The sequence below is a fragment of the Melopsittacus undulatus genome, chromosome 1 (genome assembly GCF_012275295.1).
Source record: "Melopsittacus undulatus isolate bMelUnd1 chromosome 1, bMelUnd1.mat.Z, whole genome shotgun sequence".
In the NCBI taxonomy this organism is placed as follows: domain Eukaryota; kingdom Metazoa; phylum Chordata; class Aves; order Psittaciformes; family Psittaculidae; genus Melopsittacus; species Melopsittacus undulatus.
The window spans coordinates 7,434,451-7,451,669 of record NC_047527.1 but is presented as its reverse complement, the minus strand read 5'-3'; positions in this window follow the sequence as shown (position 1 = coordinate 7,451,669).

Here is a 17,219-nt window from a genome sequence, read left to right as displayed (position 1 = left end):
ACATGAGGAGCACCAAGGAGGCCTTTAAAAGAGCTAAAAATACTACTGCCTTTATCAGAAAACCCTGTACTGAATAGAAAGTGATTGCTTCCCAGTTAAAGAAGATTCCACACAGACCTGTAGTATTAGATTATGGCAATCATTATTATCAGGAAGTTTTATTCCTGTTGGACTTTTATGCACAAATTATCCAGTGAAGCTCATTACAGAAGAGGGAGACCCAACATATGGGGAAGATAGAGTTAAATAAAAACATGCATTAAGCAACAGACTGCCATAGGCCTGGCTAGTGGAAGCCTGCAGTCATATTTCTACCAGGGCAAGACAGATGAAGTAGACTTTTACTGGATCAACAATTACTGTAACAGGCTTTAAAGGTCAAGATGAATAAATATGAAGTCATACAAAGCCCATCTTTAGCTATCAGCATCTTGGAAGATTGTGCTGTTTTAATAAAGGCTCGTACAAAAGCTTCTGGAAATGCATCACAGAGTTCCTGTAGTAAACATATGTTGAAGCTATATATCCCTAGCTATTAATAATACTACAACAAGTATCCTCCTGTATCATATCAGTGGTTTTTAACTGATCTTCATAAATATTTCTGGAGTTGGTTGAATTAGACTTCTAATGATTTCTCCATTAAATGTGGTCTGATCAATTTTCACAGCATCACTCGCAGAATGAAATCCAACAAATGTCGTGCTGCACTTGCATTTCCTCTATGGATTTTTGAAGCATTCTCTTAAAAATACATTTTTGTTTGACAGCAGAGACATCAATTTGACAACTTGCTTTACAAAATTAGAGTAGCTTTCAAGAGAGGTAGTAATGCTGAGTGATCTGTGTACTACTTCACTGTTATTCGAGGTTTCAGCTCACATCCCAGTCACAGGGGGCAATTTGTCATTATCTCTGCTAATGGCTATGTGAATCTGGATCGAACTGAGTAGATGATAAATAAACATGTTGATTTCTAGTGAACTGCTATCAAAGGACACGACTTTAATGTTAGTCATTAAAAAAATGACACAGCTTCCTCAATGCTACAACAGGGCACTGTGAAAGATTGGACATGCCATTTATAAAAGGTATCATTTTAATTCTAATATATGAGCACAGGACATATGAACTACAAGTGAGGTAAGCTAAAGGCCCTCCAGTCCAGTACCGTGTTTCTTAGCCTGGTGAGTAACTGCTGCTTAGAGAAAGGCCACAGCCACTTTTGAAGTTGATTGGGATAGCTGAATATTATACATTCATCTTTAAATGAGATATCAAGGGTCATTCTAGTTGAAAAATGAAGGGATTTGCTAGGCTATTTTGTAAAAAAGTTCAGGAAATGTAGGGCTGAGATGAAATGGAAAATACATTGAGCCTAGCTAAAAGCACCTCATTAAAGCCCCATTTCATTAGCACAGCTTGTTAAATCAGTAACTTAAGGCTTAACAAAGGCCTATCTGCTGTTGCAGCTGTGGTCCTGCAGGGTTCTAGGTAGAACATCAATTGAATTATCCTGACAAACAGGAGAGATGGGTATAACAGCTTCTTCATTGAGGTAACAGATACTTTTCTGGTCTGAACTGAAAAGATAGTAGATTGTGCAAGCAGCCTTTTCAAGTCTTGCAGAGCCACTGAAAACAGCCAGGTTTCAGCACACCTGAATAGCTGTGATTAATTACCATCTATGCTGAAATGAAAACCATTGGTTAACTGTCTTGTAATGGGAGCCTGTGTTGAGCTTACGGAAGACTTTTCCTCTCCCAAAATGGCTTTCCTTCTGTCTAATAGTAGATAGTAAATGGCTCTTTTGATTTTACATTATGGTTATATCAGTTTTCAGCAGATTCAGGGAACAAGAAGTTAGAGACGATTGTTGCAGACTTTTAATCTCATCCTACCTCAGCTCTTGCATCCATCCCTTAGTTTTCTGCTGGCTGAAAGCATATTGTTTAAGAATCATTTCTGTTTTATTTTAAAGGCATCAAGTAAACTGGAAGATGAAAAGTCAGGGGTGTCAGCTCTATGCCTTGATCACGTCTACATGATACCTGAGTGCTCTGCAACAGTGAAGGGACAAATTCTTTGTCAAAAAGAGTGCAGTCCATTGAAGAACATGAAACTGCATCTTTTTGTAATGTTTTATGACCACTAGCTTTGAAGTACGTATTACTGTGTGACTTCAGTGTCTGTGAGCCATTTGACACACAGGTAGAGCTAATCCAAATCTTGTACAATGTGAGGCTTCAGAAAATATGTCCAAAGTGAGACAGCTTTAACAGAGCACCTGGTGCTGAAATTGCTTTTAGCAGGCAGGGAGCCTGGTGTTTCAGAGGACACCAAGAACCTTGGACAGAGACTTGTCCCAGCTTGTGTCTCCGTAGTCACCCAAAACTCCTAAGAAAAGGGTTGGGGTGAGCCATGCCCACCAGGACTGAGCATATAGCTAATCCCAGGCTTTAGGGAGCTGGACACCTAAATCAGATTGTCCTGATGTCACTTCCTTCTTTCCCATGGTTAAACAATCAGCAGTCTCACAGATGATCCTGCCTCATATTCCTCTTCTACCTGTGGACATTCATTCCCATCTTTGCCATAAGACTCCATGGCCTAGTAAGAAACAGGACCTGAAGGGGAGCTCTGGAGCCTGGAAAAGGAGGCTTTAAAGTTCTCTTATTTAAGCTGTTTCACTTTGATCAGATTCCGTAAATATCCTTTGGACCACAAAGAGATAAAGCTCATGAGAAAGATTCTGCAAATGCAAAGGCTGAGTCACCAAAGAAAGAAACCAAATGCTAATTCTTGCTGCAATTAATACTACTACCACTACTACAATTACTTCTCAACTACTCCCTAAAAGGAATGAGCTCTAAAATGACAGACAGTGGTTGTAAAGGCTTCTTCCAAATACACTTTATTCTGGCTGCTATTCAGGTTCTTTCCTAAGAGTCAGAGATCTCACAGGCAGAGGGCAGAGATGATTCTGAACCTGCCAAGTCTGGTATTTGTTCTAATCAATAGACTATAGGGTAAAATTTTCTGTACAACAAGCCAGCTTATCCCCTAAAATACCTTTGAAGATGGGTTTTACAGGTAACAGAGTTGGTGGTATAATAATGTCTTCATTGAGAATTTAAACAAAGAACAATGATGAGTCAGACACTGGTTATTCACAGTGACCAATAGTATTTGATCCTGGGCAATGTTACTACCAAAAATGAGATTTTAGAATTTGGTTAGCAACAGAGACACTGCTTAGCCTGAATTCTATGATGACAATTATGCAGCAGTTAGATATCTAACTCCTTCCATGGATTAAGCTCAATATTAATAATAACAATAACACTGATAATAGTAATAGTAATATAGTAATAATAATAACAATATTAATAATAATAATCATCATCATAAATTCCACATTTATTTAAAGATTCTTACTCTCTTGGATGCCTCTCAAATTTCCATCCCTGATGTTTGAGTTCAGTGAGCCCTGATTTCAGACAATTGCACACACAGATGCCAAATATCTTTTGTGCTTAAGGCTTTTCTATATTGCTGAAAGAACTAACAAAACTTCAGCTTTAGCCTACACTTTTTCTTCCAAGATCTGGCTGCTCCCATGTTTTGTTGTTTTCTATATAAATCCCATTTCTCGTAAATATACATGTTAGCCTCCACTGTGCTTTGTTACAGACCTAAACTGCAGTTAACATCAGTGACTGGCATTGCCATAGGCTAAAAATAACCCAAAACCCCAAAACAAACAACAACAAACCAGTCCCAACAGTGATAGAAAGAGTTAAAGTATATAACACAAGATTCTCTCAACCCAAAAAGTCTTCATTCCCAAATCTCTACCATCCACTTACATACTTCATAGCCAGACTGGGTCTCCATATGCTCAGAATAATCCAGCTCATGGTGAGACTAATCTCCTGTAAACTAAGTCATTAAACTTTTGTCTGTAATTTTATATGCCTGACTTGGGGAAAAAAAACTCGTGGAGGAATGATAGATCCTATGTGCTATAGTGCTGTAACAGCACTGCCATAGAACTGACCCCTATATACAGTTTGAACTCGTTGGCAACCTAATCTCAGATTTATTAGAGTCAAAGAACAACATGCATATATCTACCCTGTCAGGATAGCTTTTGCTGATGCTTATTGGCAAAGGATGTCTTCAGAAGAGAAATTTTTTGGCCAGGCTTCTATTTCCACAAGTTATCTTATTGTTAGAATATTCAGCAGTCAAACAAATCATCCCTCAAATGAGTGATTGCAACAGCAGCACCACACAGAAGTATTTGGAGCCTAGAAAGGATGTGATATTGAACACAAGCCAATACTTCAATGCTGTCATGAGAAGGCATACCCTGCACCAGCTTGAATTCATGGAAATGCAATATATTAAAAATGTTCGGTAGGTTTTCTATTGTGCTTGGCTTGGGTTAAGTCTCAGAGGCAGCAATTTATTGCTTTGGTTCTGGTGTTACTGACTAAATTAATTGCTGTGTCATGACACGGATCTACTGTTTGTACTGCTTTAGAAATAGGGGCCACTCTTATGAAACATGGCCTTTCTCTTCTAGGTGCTTTACCACCATGAGATTGAGGTATGGTCTGTGCTCAGTGAGCTTCCAGAGGAAGCAAAGGATGCAGACAGATGGGAGAGCAGAAGGAGCCAATGCATCGATAGCTGTCTCTGTGGTTGGTCCTGGTCTCAGCACAACTGCAGCTCAGCAGCGCCAAGCTTGTCATACACATCAGAGGAATTTCGAAGTGGAATTTGTAGGAGGGAAATTAAATGACTTTGGGAATTTTGAGAGGGAAACACTCCAAAGTGAACAGGGGGACATGACAGCTCTTGTCTGGCACGGATAGAAGGGAGCTGACATCTTCATAGAGCACGGGTAAGGTCTGGGAGGTGAAGAACTGTGAGAATGAAGAAAGAAGGTATGCTTGATGCAATGGAGAAGGTGAAGCTCAAAAACAGTGAACCAGAGAGGAAATGGCATGATCAAAAATACCACAATAGGAAAATCACTTTTATAGCAGTATTTTGAATTGGTATGGGAGAATGTGAATAGGCAAGAATATAGACATGATTAAAATGGATAAACGAATAGTAAAGGGACTAAAGTATTGATGAGCTTGTTCCAGGCAACAGAGAAAGGAGAAACATGGTAGTTCCAGGAGCATGGTATCTCTTTGGTTCAGTGCTGGCTGTCATAGAGGAATATTGTGCAGTCTTGGGTAGACCCTGCATCTGCCTGTACCTCAGTTTATACATACCTTTATTAGTAACATGTATGACCTAGCTATGAAGCACAGAAACCCAAGTGAATGTTGTCTGCTATGAATGCTGCAATGCCTGAGAGGTTTCCAAACTGTTTTGTTGGTTTATCAGCTTATTTTTTTGTTTGTTACAGGTCATTCAGGAGGAAAGGGTTTGTTGACTTCTATCCTGACTGGATAACATAGGGAAATGCATACTAGCTGCAAGCCAAAAGGGCTGTTAGGGGAAAATTCAGAGAACTGTCCACATTTATAGATAAGGAAAAAATTATTCAGTTTCTTGAACTCTTCCTCCTCTGTAACTCATTAACTTACATTGCTTAGTTAAGAAATAAACAGTTTCTGCTTATCTGAATTTGAACATAAAGATCCACTCTGTCTCCAGCAGATCACTGTGGTTTTGTTACTTGATTCCAATTAAGGATTGTATTCAGGTTTATTGAAAAGTTGCATTTAGGTTACTTGAAACACTCCCTTTGTAAAATAGGATTTAAGCAAATGTATTTAGGCAAACTGGGCTTAAATTGTTAGCCTGTACCCTATAGCAGAGTACAGCTCTGGCTTTTCTTTGGGAAGTGAAATGTTGCGGTCAGTCCATACAGAAATACAATCTGTGTTAAACAACAACAAACGTAAAAGTCCTTTAATAGGGTGTCCATTCTTCAGGGTTTAAAAAAATCTTACATTATAAAAGGGCCTTCTTTTTCTTTTCTCCTTCCCTGAAAGCACCATTACAGCCAGGGAAGAGAGGACAGGTTCACACCAAGAAAATAGATGTTTCATGTAACAAAAAAATCAACATCTCTGTAAAAGTGCTTCTAAAAACTACATACAAGGAGATGCAAAGAAAAGAAAAAATGAAATCTAGAAAAAAAAATGGGGATTTTATTATTGTGATGAGAACACGATTTGCGTTGAGAAATTAAATTCCAGCAAAGACTCCACATTACATCTTCCCGTTCATGTGTAAGCAGTGAGAATCTACAGCAAAGTCACAAGAGAGACTCCCTTCAAGCAAAGGTGCCCAGGAAGAATAGCTGTTGGAAAAGAATGACGAATATTTGTATAGGTTTTAGCTGTAAATGTATCCCATTGCTGTCTCAGAGGAAATCTTCACAAATCAAATTACCACATCAAAGGCTGTGGTTAAGGTTTTTATAGTATAAGTTTTTTGGAAGGATGTGATTAATTTGCATCATATCATAAATCCGATCAGCTGGTGGGATGATTAATCAGATGTGCTGGTCTCCTCTCTTGGATCCTTCCTTGTATATTGATTATAGGATGGGTTTGTTTTTTTCCCTGCAGTTGAAGCTCACTAGTTTTCACTTAAAATGATCAGATTAGAGCTGAAATGTTTACTGTGTGTAAGCTAATTCCAGTCACTTGAAACTTCATGTAGCATATATTCTGACTAAACCTGATTAGAATGGACAATTGACTTCTGATTTACACTCACTCCAAGGGACAGCGCAGCAGCCCCCAGTGTGCAATTACATGAAGCTCATGGAGTTCCCTGCACAGGAGGAGGTGGGAGCTCCTGGCCTGTCTGCCACTTACCATTACCCAAACCAACAGAGGATGTCACTGGAACAAGAGCTAAAGTCAAAAGGCAAAAGGCTGAAAGTGCCCATTCTCCGAGTGCTATAAATGACCTTGAGAGATCTCCTGTAAATGTCAGGCAATCTGGGTGTATTCTCAGACAAGAACCCATTGTGATGCTTTCCTCAGTCATGAAATGCTATCTTTGAAATACTGTGCTTGTATTATGAGACTCCACAGGATAAATAAAATTTGTGGTAGGCAGATCTATTTGTATTTACAGGATGTGTTGAGCTCCTTCTGGATTTTGGACCATTTCTTGTTGTCTGTGGCTCCTTCTTTCTGCTCTGCTATTCAAGGTATTCAGAGAGCTCTTAGTCATAATGAAAGCCAAGTGCCTATTTTCTTCTCATCTCCCTTGACCCCACAGACAATTCATGCAGTCAGACATGTCTTCCTTAAAATCAGACATTGTCTGTCTCTCTGTAAGCAGGTAGGTAACTCCAGGTTTCTCTTTTCTGCTCATGCTTTTACTCTTTCCATTTCTTAGATTTCACTGTTTTATTTGTCTACCTTCTAATTTCTGTGGAGCCCTCAGGAGCTCCACCTCTGCACTGGCCATGCTTTTACTCAAGCAATTTTGACTAGTGCCTGCAAACATGTTTCTCAATCCTCAGCATGTCTTTTCCACCAGTCTTCATCTATGGAACTTCTCCCTTTGTTAGCCACTAAATGTAGCTGAAGCAAAATGAGCTGCTTTGGCCTCTTACCCAAGCCATTCTTCCCATGTGCATTGCAGAAAGAATATTAGTCTGGATTTCACCCCTGACCTCCTGATTGCTACCCTATTCTTAAATCTGATCTCTGATATGCTGTTAGCATTTTGTAGCCACTGCACCTATATTCATGAGTCCCATCACAATTCTGTGAGTCACTGACATCAAATGGAGGTTACTCTGCATCTTTATCTATACAGAAATAGTTGCACTTGCCTTTGTACATTTTCATGACCCCCTCTTCCCAGGTCTCTTTTGCTCATACCACTCGCTTACAGAACCCTTTTTATGCTTTTCAACATGCCCTTTATGTCTAACCTATAACTCAGGAATAATCTCTACGGTCTATACCTCTTTCAAGTTGCTCTTTAAAGTCTCTTCAAGAATGCCCTCCACTGTTCTTCTTGTAACAAATTACCAGGGCTTGCCAGAGGACAAGGATCCTCATCTACTTGTATATATCTGACATGAATTTACTTAATTCCAAGTAGGTAAGTGTAAAGATGATCAGCCTGAATGAATAGCTTTCCTTCTGCTCCATTGTTCTTTCTTACCTGTGCTTTTCTCTTGACTGTCACATCTACTTGTTGCATCTTTCATAAATAAGATACAGCTAATGAGCAAAATATACTGCACCTTGCACTAAGGAATGAGCTTGACTGGAAGGTCTCAGCTCTCTTGCAGCATAAAGAGTGGAAAAATATAATTAATAGATTATGAATTATATGTGTTTTGTTCGTTTTTTTTAAATCTGGCTTTTGGACTCATCTTTATAGATATGAACCCTGAAAGAAGCTGATATTCGCATTACATAGATAATTTAGGGTTTAATAGAACTATCTCCTAACAGCAGCACTAGGCCAAAAACTATTTCAATAAAACAAAAACAGGGAGGAAGTGACCCTTTTGATCAATGTAATGAAATGAACCAACCTTGCAGTTGCCCCAAGAAGAGATTCTTTTGTTATTATTTAGTTATGGGACAGAACTGAATTCCATTTCTCTTGCTTTTGTCGGCCAGTAGGAATAACGTCCTTCCAGGAAAGTACTGGAGACTATTTTCTAGCCTCAGAATAACAACAAATCTTACCAGTGCTTTAAAAATGGATCAGCCACTGAGGAAAGAATAGACGTAAATTTTAATTCAGGGCAGCACTTTTTAATGTTATATTATTAAACCATTTCAGGGTAATTTTTGTGTTTTATGTAGTGTTTAAAGTTCTACAGCTGTAACTTCTAAAGACAAAAGAAACCAATAAACCCCACAGCAATTCTTTGACTTATCATCAACTGTGATTTTTTTAAAACCTGCTATTAAGTTTCCAAGCAAAAAATAAGATCATGGGCGTAAGTTTAGTCAAAATAATTGGGGGGAATAAATGAGAAAACTAGGAGAAGCAATAAAGTTGTTTCTTAACTATAATATGAAACTTCCACTCATTGTGTCTCTCTTCTAACCTGTAATAATCAGATCATGTACAAATTGCCTAGTTATTTTGTCATGATATTTTATTTATGTTGTGTATTCAACAGCAAGTTTGAAGTTTCGAAGAACAGTTACATGTCAGTGGGCAAAACATGTTGTGTTTTCTCTTACCCCTTCCCTACCACACTAATTCATCCAGTTCATCAATTCATCCATGCTCTGAATTCCATTGAGCATCAATTGGTCTCCAGTGAATAGCAACAAGCTTCAATATAGAACCATAGAATAGTTAGGGTTGGAAAGGACCTTAAGATCATCCAATTCCAAACACCCCACAATGGGCAGGGACACCTCACACTAAACCATGTCACCCAAGGCTCTGTCCAACCTGGCCTTGAACACTGCCAGGAATGGAGAATTCACAACTTCCTTGGGCAACCCATTCCAGTGCCTCACCACCCTAACAGGAAAGAAGTTCCTCCTTATATCCAGTCTAAACCTCTGCTGTTTAGGTTTCAATTCGTTACCCCTTGTCCTGTCACTACAGTCCCTGATGAAGAGTCCCTCTCCAGCATCCCTGTAGGCCCCCTTCAGATACTGGAAGGCTGCTAGGAGGTCTCCACGCAGCTTTCTCTTCTCCAGGATGAACAGCCCCAACTTTCTCAGCCTGTCTTCATACAGGAGGTGCTCCAGTCCCCTGATCATCCTTGTGGTCTCCTCTGGACTTGTTCCAACAGTTCCATGTCCTTTTTATGTTGAGGACACCAGAACTGCACATAATACTGCAAGTGAGGTCTCACGAGAGCAGAGTAGAGGGGCAGGATCACCTCCTTTGACCTGCTGGTCACGCTCCTTTTGATGCAGCCCAGGATACGGTTGGCTTTCTGGGCTGTGAGTGCACACTGCTGGCTCATGGTCGTTTTCTCATCACTGAGAGATTAATTTAGGTGAGCTGGATCCCACCCTAGGAACTGGATTTTGTTGTCAAAACAATGGTGCCTGTAACACTCCTTTGAAAGGTGTCAGGCCATCCCATATATCTCACTCAGGTAACAAGTATGGGACAGGACTCTTGGGAGACCCATATCCTTATGGAATTTCAGACAGAGATCAGGAAGGATATCCTAGGGCACTATACCTGGAAATCCTTATTCTTTTGTAACATGGTATTGGAAACTCAACAGAACTGACTGTGTGAAGAGAGTCAGCACTTCTACAAAGTGTAGAGAGCAGAAATATAAAGCAAAAGCAGATTTTAACAATAGCCACTTTTACATGTGTCAAAGAGCTTAAAGGCTTCTAAGACAGCAGGCTGATCTGAGTGAAAAGGCAACACACTAGTGATAACCTATGCATAAGGACTAGCACATGGTTGTAACACAAGAGAGAAGTGAGAATGTAAAAACACAAAGTTTAAAGGAAGGTGTTAATATTTTACAGCAATTCTACACATTTTTTGCATGTTATTGACCTCTGGTGATTTTTCTCTGCTTTGAGAATTCACTTTGAGTGTCAAGTGTTAATTTTACAGTTGGTTATAGAATCATAGAATAGTTAGGGTTGGAAAGGACCTTTGTTTACTTGTTTATATGCCAAATCCCCTATTTTAAAAAGCACTGTTTTTTGCTCATGTATAGAACACATTTTCCCAGTGAAATTTTCCTGCAACTCAATAGCTTTTATTTCGGAGGGAAAATAACAGTTCCACAGTGCTTTAACCAAGATCGCATATTATGACGCTCTAAGAGAGAGCAGAAACAGAGATTGTAAAGCTTGCAATAAAGATAACATATGATTTGTCCTTTATAATGAATAGCTTGATCTCCTTTCGCTGTTGCCATGGTATTCTTCTGTGACTTTATAAGCGCTTTATGTAGAATTCATAATAGATTTTTCTCAGGTTGGAATTTTTCTTATATAAATCTCTGTGCATTGCTAAAATCTCCTCCTGAACCCAAATTTCAAGTTCAGGCAGCACTGAGGATGTGGAGATTTTCAGAACTGCTGATAGCAGGTAACACCTCATCATCTTATAAAACATAATCGTCTTCAGCACAGATCTTCATGCTCTTGGACTCTTTTAAAAGCCTGTGGACAATGAAGCATAGGCTTGTTCAAACTCCCCCCCACCAAAATCAGTGAAAGAACTTACTGGAATCCTCAAGAGGAACTTACTAAAGGTCTCCAGACAATATCCATGTATTTTCCTGAACTTTTATTTTCATTTACCAAAAATAACAAATTTTCATGGCCCAGGAAAAAAGAAAGCCCCGATCTACACAAAAACAAATAGACCTCTTGTCTGTGCTATAAAATTACTCATTCCAGAAGTTTGGATTGGCACCAAAACAGAAGATAAGAAATTAGCACCAAAGCATCCAGTTAGCCTTGTGGTTGGCTCCTTGCCTGGAGTGTGGGTTCAAAGATCTCTGTACAATAAAAGACTGAATCCATGACTCCCACAGGATAAATCAGTGGCACACTGGGAAGCAGGCACTGCCTTGGCTCGGGGTGTTTCTCCTGTAAGATCTCTGCTGTGCTCAGAAGAAAAAGCCTTTGAAAATTCTACTTCAGGTCTTCCTCTATAGCAAGGAACCTGAGCAGGAATGTCAACAGGCAGAAATTATATGCTTTGTGGATTATATAAGAGATGAATGTGGTCCTGAATGCTGAAAAAGATAGGCTGCTGGTTTAAGACCACCTTGGGCTTCAGTGGTTTAGAAGGCTAGAATGGTTTAGGCAGACTGGATTTGAAAGACAACAGCATGCAAAAGAGTGATAGGATTAAGACTGGTTCCAGCCAAAATTGCTACCCCAGAGGAGGCAGACATCCCAGACACGGCAGGCTGAAACTGGGGAGGTTTCTTCATTGATTCTGCAATTGAGGGTACCAGAGCTGCCTGCCATTGCTCTAGATGCACAGATTGCTCTGAGGATTTGCTCTTCCCCAGCTACCAGGGGACACAAAACCACATGGACATAGAGTATCTCCCTCTCCAGGGTGGCCACTGTCTCTTTACTTACACTATAGGGCTTTGTAACAACTCATCACAACCAGACTGGTTGAAAACTGAAAGCTTGAAGCTTGACACTGTTGTGATGAGTTGTTACAAAGCCCTATAGTGTAAGTAAAGAGACAGTCATTCCTCCTCACAAGCAGCCATCCATACCAGATGTAGTGACCAGATTTGAACACTGGTCACTACAATCTGCAGACAGCACATCAACAAGATTGAAGACAAGATATTCACGCAGGCTTTTACAGGCTGTAGCCATAACTGTTTTTCTTGATTTGAGGGTAACTGCAGTGGTTTTATGTAGTGATCATAGCTATTACTTCAGTGACCATCAACACTGTCTTAGCCCTGAGGCACAGTAATCCTAGAGCAGCTTCAGAGCCTGTTTGTGTAGCGAGGTTTGAATTGTGAGTGTCCTTTCCTTCCTGCGCAGCCCATGATGCCAAATTTGTGATGTCTTTTTCTGGGATGCTGTAAGAACGCTCTGCCTGCCTCTTACTGTTCCTGTTATGTCTTGATTTTCTTCTTCATGTCCCAGAAACTCTTCACAACCAAACCGCATATAACAAAGATGTTCCCAGCTATTATTGTTCTCCGCATGGTAAAGAAAGGAAACAGCGGGTTCCGAGTGCTACTTTCAGCTGCTCACAAGGGACATGGTGAAATCTCTGCTAGCTGGCTTAACTGCCTCTGTGATCTTGTCTGATTGTTGTCATGCCACTTGCTTTTCTCTGGAGTGTTTTACACCAGTGTTAGCATTCATCCTGACTTCTTGTATGCAGAAAGCTACATCTGCGGCAGGACCTTTTTCCCTCTGGTGTCTCTGTTGAGACAACCATTAATTTATCTATTTTTCCTTATGATTATTATTCAACCTTTTGTTAAACAGACGCGATAATCATGCTGATGGTGCAGTGACAGGATTACACAAGTTTGATTAGTACATAATGAAAATTGCCTGTAACATGAGCATTTTGCAATTATGTAAAAAGCACAATGCCATCTGGGTCCTGCCTGTATTTCTCTCTTTCTTTTCTAATAAATTACAACCAGCAATAAGATTTCACTCCGTAATAAAATATGAAGTACACCGACAAGAATTCATAAAAAGCATTCTGTGTTTTCTTTTGAGTGTTTTAGACTCAGAAATTAGTCCAGCAAATGTTTAGCCTGCTGAGTACTTCTTATTCACAGAAGGAGCCACTGACTTTAATAGTGTGACCTATCTGATTAAGAATTATTTCCAAGAACCAAATGTTTCCAGGTCTGGTAGAGAATGAGGAGGGATTGATTCAGGTTCCTGCAGAGTAATCATTTCCTCTCTTTGCTTCATTCATCCTGTCCATGAAATATAGTGATTGTTATGCTCCAGACAACCGTGTATCACATCATGTCTATTACTGTTATTAGTGCATGTGTACACCAAAGGCTTCTGAACAATGCATCCCACAGTGGGCATCAGCTGGCAGACAGGAGCCTGGCATCCTGTAAACTCCATCTCTTTGACCTCACAGTAAAACAGCTTTGGACCACTGAAACTGAGTTCTTGGTGTCTTACATTAGACACTCAGAAATAAGAAGTGAGGGCAAGTAGCCTGTCAAAGACCCTTGTAAATGTTGGGGTATGAGAATCCCAATATGAGCCAATGAGGGAACTGGGATTACCCAGGTTAGCTGGTTTCAAACTTTTGCTATACCCTCTGCAAGAAGAAGCAGTTTATCCACCTCCTTGTTAAAACAGGGGGATGAGAGGAGGAAGGTAATTATCCTTCTATAAATGTTGAAAATTAGATAAGAATTTCTTATACAAGGGTCTGCTGGATTTGGGCTTTTATCTCTGCAGAATGGCATTCCTTAGACGCCAAAATACACAGTTAGAAAAGTTCTTGCAAGATTCATGTATCTATGCATGTATAATGAATTCAAACAAGAGTTATATAAACCTCAACTAACTACTTTCATCTAAGTAAGCCTGGGAAGTCCTCTGTGCTTTCACAGTCAAAATGTTGTTTGCGATTGCTTTGACTTGATGTAAAGAATGGCCTGTTTACATAAAGAAAAATGACACAGCCTTCATCTACAGCTACAGAGCTGTAAAGAACTCTTACTGCTGGTGAGTACTAGATAAAGTTTTTCTCTGCACTGTTTGTGCCCTACCGGGAATATACTGTCTTTATTTTCCATTGGGAAGGTGGCACTGAGCGTCAGACAAAGGGATGGTGAGAAGTTATGGAAAAGGAAAGCCCCATGTCTGAGATGGGAAGAAGCCAAGTGAGCAGGCTGGACCATCCCATTTTCCAGATGCCAGGTCTGTCAGATGAAGATGTGCTAAATGACAAGGAAGGGTTTATATTGGTAGGGGGGTTGGAACTGGATGATGTTAAAGTCCTTTCCAACCCAAATCATTCTGTGATTCTATGTCAGTATACCTGGAGAACAGTGTATCTTCAAGTGAGGGAAAAGGGAAATAATTGGAAGCTTCAGCTTCAACATTTCAATAGTTGGAGTTTTTTTAATTGAGGAACATTAGTCACATGAGGTAAACAGAAAATGAGATAAAATGCTATTTTACCAAGGATAGATACTGCTCGAATAATGAGGTACGTCCATTTGAAAGCATAACTGATTACCCAGACAAAGGAAGTGCAGTAGAAGAAATCTGTCTGAATTTAACTAGGGCATCAGACATGGTGCCACACTGGAAAACACCAGTGAGGCAGAAAAATGGGGAATCAGTGTAACAACTGTGAAGTGGGAAGAGATACAGCTAAGGGGAACTGATGACCAACTGCACTGCAGAAGGGAGCTTTCATGCTAAAGAGAAGCTATTAGGCAGGCTCTACAGAGTTCCTCCAGACTTACCATTAATATTTTAATTAATGAACACAGCATAAGAAATGCTGTTGAAATTCTCCATTGAGATGGGCAGAGATCAGGACAGTGTGGAGACAGAGGAGCAGTGGTTTGTCTGAGTCCTGCCACACTAGAAATGGGGTGATACTTGTACTGAATGCAGTGTCATGTACTACTGACTAATAACAATTGCACTATAAGCTGGGAATGAAGACAGAATCAGCTGGAAACCCTGGGAAGATGTAAATGATGGGGAAAAAGATGTTTCAGCTATTTTATTGGTCAGATCCCCTTACAGAAGTGCTCTCAAGGGGGCAGTGGAAGGAGGAGTAGGAAGGCATGTAGATATTTCCTACTCAGGCTTTTGCATATGAAAGACCTGGAAGTCAAAGGAAAGGCACAAAGTTCATCTCAAACTGTCATTGCTGCTGCCAGCAGCTACATCATGGCAGATAGGAGAAATGGATTCTACAAATGCAGGCAACAGAAAACTATTGAAGCCCTCAAGGTTTCCTCTTCCCTGTGTTGGGTGGTGATCTCTGCCAGCATCTGCTGTGTGCTGGGAGTCCACTACAGCACTTCAAGCTGTCGGTGACCACCTTGGCTTTGCTCACACAGTGAGTATCTCTGATGTGATGTCTGAGTTAGACCTTCTCTGCCACCTGAACAGCTATGATAAGTAAAGGCAAAAATGTGTTCGCTTTTAAACTGTGGATCAAAATGACTTTCAATGGTCTGAAAAAGCCTGGCTGCTGAAATCTTTTACTGGAAGACACGAAGAAAACATCCCTTTAAATACTTGTGAGAGAAAGCTTGTGTTCACAACAGATTCATAGCACACAAAGGGATGTTAGGAGCAGTGCCAGTCATTTCCAAAATGAACTGCAAAAATTACAGAAAAAAAAGAGCTCTGTTTGCCTCTTGTTTAATTTCAGAGGGATTTGTAATAATAATTAAGATGTGCAACCTTTTTTTCTTAATTAATATGAATCAACTAAACAAATTATATGATTCCAGGACTATTTCCACTCTGCAAATTGTTTAAGTCTGTTCTAGTCTATGATAATTCTTGTGTATGAAATGTATTAATCCTGTGGAAAACAAAATACTAACATTTGTTTAATGAAATCATTATCACTAACACTTATCATCTGTTTAATGAAATTCAGAAATTCACAGATGGTTGTTCTCTTCTAAAGCAAATGCATGTTTAGCAGAAACAATGTTGAGAAATAAACATAGTAATTAGTATTATAAATCTGTCTTTTTTGCAATAAAACTCAAAACATAGATATGGACTATCGGCCTGGAGGAAGATTATTTATCTGTTCTGAAGAGTCCTCTTTAAAATTCAAAATAGGAAATAATCTGCTTTTTGAAAGAACAGATTAAAACAGGCAAAAAAAGTGGAACACTGTCCTGATCTAGTGACTATCCAGACTTCTCAAATCTCCAGCCAACATGTATATAATAAACTTTGGTGAGGCTGATAATTATAGCAGGGAATTATCCAGGATTACAATGGCAATAATTGTTATCTACTATCTAGAACTGGTATAAGTTGGCCAGCCTTCATCACAAGTACATTTCTTTTGTTATGCAGAATACACAGCGTTGCAATTTTCTTTCTTCTGTAGATTTGGCTTGCCTGTAGGCATTTACCCCTCACTGCCTGATTTTGTTCGCTCTGCTTTAGATGTTCTCAGTTATTTAACTGTTCCCATATGAAATTCTGGGTCTGCCTGAAGTCATGTCGCGTTGAACTGAAGCTGAGATGTTAAAGCATCTGATTTAGCCATACAGCATAGCCTCACTCCTCTCCCACATCCACAGAAGTTCGGGGGATAGAGCTTGACAAAGTGTCTACAAAATCAAATTGCTTCTCAGTGTTTTGTCCTTGGATTTGTTCTTCCCATACACAAGGGCAGCAAGCGGGAGAATAACTAATACAGGAAAGGAAGCTGGAAGGGAGCATTTACTTATGAGGATTAAAATGATACAGTATACTGACTTTGCAATCTGCACTTTCAAGTACCAGATGTCCCATTACAGTAATCCCCTTAATTTAAAGGAATACACGTACGATTTCTTTTTGTCCTGCTTTGCTCTTGCTAATAAATCCTGGGTTGCTGTCCTGCTGGAAAGGCCAAACTTTTCTGTCTATTTTCAGTTTGCTAACAATCTCAGCATGAAAACACACGAATCTCAAGTATGGCTTTATTCAAGAAATAAATGTCAGGTGAAAGCAACTGTTTTATTGAAAACTTGGCAAGAGCTGGCAGTGTTAGACACAGAAATGCTTACACTG